This window comes from Stegodyphus dumicola, chromosome 8 (genome assembly GCF_044657685.1).
Source record: "Stegodyphus dumicola isolate Sdum_Otavi_A_Nest chromosome 8, ASM4465768v1".
Taxonomy (NCBI): Eukaryota; Metazoa; Arthropoda; class Arachnida; order Araneae; family Eresidae; genus Stegodyphus; species Stegodyphus dumicola.
The window spans coordinates 6,251,137-6,255,012 of NC_140775.1; the positions used below are offsets into that span (position 1 = coordinate 6,251,137).

General features: G+C 34.7%; 1 non-coding gene across 1 annotated transcript; it reads right to left on the bottom strand.

Moving 5' to 3' along the window:
* Positions 1-757: 757 nt before the first annotated feature.
* Positions 758-829, bottom strand: TRNAC-GCA (transfer RNA cysteine (anticodon GCA)). The gene has a single exon. It is a non-coding gene; the product is annotated as a tRNA-Cys (tRNA).
* Positions 830-3,876: the final 3,047 nt, after the last annotated feature.

The following is a 3,876-nucleotide window of genomic DNA, read 5'->3' on the forward strand; positions in this document are numbered from 1 at the left end:
ACGTAATTTTCGCATTCTTGTCGGTGGTGCCATCTAGTAGAAAAGTTGAAACTAGAAATAAATGTCGTGTTCTATTTTATGAGTTAATTACATTTTTTACGTTGCTATCTTAACGTATAGGTACAATCCAAGAAGCAGGAATATCTGGGCAAATATTTTACAAATTTCTGAGAAAATTACCTGCAGGTAAAGATACCACGATCCTATTAAGTACGGCTCTGATTTAAAAAATGATTGCATGTATTAGGCGGAAAAGATCTACAGGTGTCAGAAGTACTGCGATTGAATTCACAAACTGCATAAACACATGAGCATATTAAAAGTATGAATTTAAAAAATAATAATAATAATTCTAACAGAACAAAGTTAATCATCATTTTTTTATTTATCTAACCATTATTACTTTCAACCTGGGTTGTTTTTCGTTGTTTAGTTTTATCTTAAGATGATGAAAAACTTCAATTAAATTAGAATTATATGGATTATTGTTATGTTAAATTTCAACAGTTTCTATGTGAAATAATATTCAAATTTTAGAATTTTACAGAATTATTTTTTAAAAAAATTTAATTTTAAATGTCAGAAATGAAATTCTATATTGAAAATGAAATTATTATATAATGAAATAATTTACTTCAAACGTGTCAAGCAGAAAACGCCTTTACCTTAACAGTTTATTTAAAAACTATTTTAATCACGCAGTGAGTTGTGAATTACCGTAGAATCTCCCCATTTCAGTACGAAAAAACAAATTTACAGGGGGCACCCGGGTTTGAACCGGGGACCTCTCGATCTGCAGTCGAATGCTCTACCACTGAGCTATACCCCCACAAATACTTTGTGCCTGAAACTTGTTCTGTAGGTAAGCTCGATATATAAGTTTTCAGTTTAAGAATTTATATACAGTGCTTAAGCAATTATGTGCTTTTTCATACTAGCAAAGAAAAAGTTTGCTCTGAAATCCCTTTTCTCTTGCTATACGCAGGGTAAGGCGTTGCCTTTATATGAATAAATAAACCACGTTAAAACAGAAAATGAAACAACAATAAGATCTATACTCTAAAAGTGCTGAGTTCTATAAATTTTGGTTTTACGAATTTCATTTCAATTTTTTTCCGTGTTTATTTAATAAAAATTGTATTATCCTTCGCATCGGGAATTTAAACTTAATGAAACATAAAATATCATTCAAAAATTGCTGTAACATTTAAAGTGAAATTTAAATTCAATTCCACAATTAGCAAATTTGCTAATGCTCATGCAAAAGTTCTTTAAATTAATGAAACATTATCATCAAGATTAAACCTCTGGTTAAGTTCATGTATAAGTTGTCCGAAAAGTGGTCATGCATGTTCAGAAAAACAAACATAAAGCTATTAAAATGCCTAGAAGTATTCCATAAAATCAGGTACATACTAGCGAGCTTCCATTCTGTATACAGGCGCGTAGCCACGGGGGTGCCCTGGGCGCCCGAGCACTCTCCCGCATCATCACTACCTATACTTAAAAAAAAAGTACTAATTAATTTTCAATAGATAAGACTTAAACTTTTGAAATATTTCTTTCCAGCTTTCCAAAAACATTTATGTGGTTAACAAAGAATGAACGGAAAGTCTCTGATTTTCAAATTAGAAGAGTAAGATCTGGAAAAGTCAACATTCCTCACCAAACAAGTGGCGGGAAAATGCTTCGAAGGTTAGGTGACACTTTCAAGTCATAAAGCTTTTGCTCTTTTACAGTTTTGAAAGAAATAGCCCTCCGTATCCGGTCCCACTCTCCCGCTAGCTATTAAGCTTATGTCACTAAAGAACCAAAAGCCTTTTCGTTTCGAATCAAAAGAAAATAAGTATTTACAAAAACAAAAACAAAAAAAAAAGTAAGTTGGAGTATTTCATTTTGAGATTTGCTACTTATTATCTAAATATAATATAATAATATCTAAATATTGCACAAAACAGGGAAGGAAAGATAGTAAAATTATTTCGAGTGATTGTTTTTTACATTAATTTCGAAATTTAGTTAAGTCAATAAGTATAGCATAAATATTAAACTTTTTTTTGGAATAATGTAGAGAGCATGTCAACTTCGTTGAATTCAGGGCAATGAATTTTATTTTATCAGTCATCTAGCAATTTAAATTATTGTTATTTAAAATGATTTAATAGTGTTGCAACTCACAGGGCTACAACGTGCAGGTTACAAATTAAATAATCACAGCAGGGATTATTAATATAAAGATTTAATATGGATATCTCACACAAGCTGAAAACGTTACATTACTTTAACTAGTGCATACATATAACTGAGTGAAAAGGGAATTTTCCCGCTTAGTTCGCAGTTAAAGAAAAAATAAGAATAATAAAATATAGTCCAATCAGATGCGGCGCTCCTTCTGTTGACCTACGCCGAGCCGTTATGTAATCGTCTGTCTGCAGCCGCCGTCTCCAACATTCTCCCCCTCTTTGAGTCGACTTCAGGTTGGCTCAAAGACATACAGTACCTGGTCGAAGAGATCCAATTTCTGAAGCACCTTGATCACACGTCCAAATCTTGACACTTTAGCACCTTGCAGGATGTTACTAGAGTCATTTGAAGAGTCATTAAAATCTGAATGATCATCACTAGAAATAGAAGAAATAGGATTAGTAAAAGAGTTATCGTTTATAGGATCAGTGGGTTTGTCCGTTAACTGCACTTCCAATGGAACGACTCGCTGAATGGGACGAAGCAGCGTACCAGCTTGAGTCTTTAGTTCTACAGTTCTCACCTTGCCATCTTTCCCAGGAATTAGTCGAATGACCTTAGCTAAAGGCCAATGCATCCGTTTTTTGATGACATCTCCTATTAGAAATATCTCACCCAACCGTAACTCTGACGATAGATCCTTCTTATTTTGGACCAGAAGGCCTAAATATTCTTTTCTAAATCTATGCCTTAAATCATTAAGTAGTTTTTGGCGATGTCTAGCCCTTTTTCGAAGACCTTTCGAATCGCACAAATCAACATCAAGAACACCTAAACTACGATTCTCGATTAGAAACATGGCTGGGGAAAGAGGGATTAAATCATCCGAATTTTCCGACACATAGGTAAGAGGTCTAGAGTTAATTATTGACTCGCAGTCGCACAATACTGTGTACAACTCTTCGGTCGTAAGAACCACGTTACCAGTGTCCTTCTCAACTGTTCCTTTACTACACGAACTAACCTCTCCCACCAGCCTCTTGAAAGCATAATTGCCGGGTTTAAATCACCTGGAACATGGCGCCAACACTGAGAAGGAATCAGACTGTTTATTTCTTTTACCCTATTCGCAACGAAAACTGACCAATCCCCACGGTTCTTAATCCACCAAAGTGCTACCATAGAATCACTCCATGCAATAATTTTCAAATCAGGCAAGTCTAAGGCGGCGTATACTGAGTGAACCAGTCTCGCGCCAATGCAACAAGCCATCAATTCTAACCGGGGTATTGTCAGAGATTTTAACGGCGCTACCCTGGATTTGGCTCTGATCAATCGAATTTTGACTCCCACGGGCGTTACAGCTCTAATGTAAACACATACACCATAGGAGCTCTTACATGCATCAACGAATAGATGCAGCTCTGAATTCTCATTTATCTCTACATATCGTGGAATACTAATTTTCTCAAGAAATTTAATTTCATCTCGCCACTTCTGAAAAGTTTTCTGAATGTTTTCTGGCAAGGGGTCATTCCATTTTAATTTCATAGTCCAAGCCTCCTGTAATAGTATCTTAGGTAACAAGGTAGTTGGACTCAAAAAGCCCTGCAGATCAAAAATTTTATGTACCATAGCCAAAATATTACGTTTACTTATCTCATTATCCATTGAATAATTAAGATTGCATTT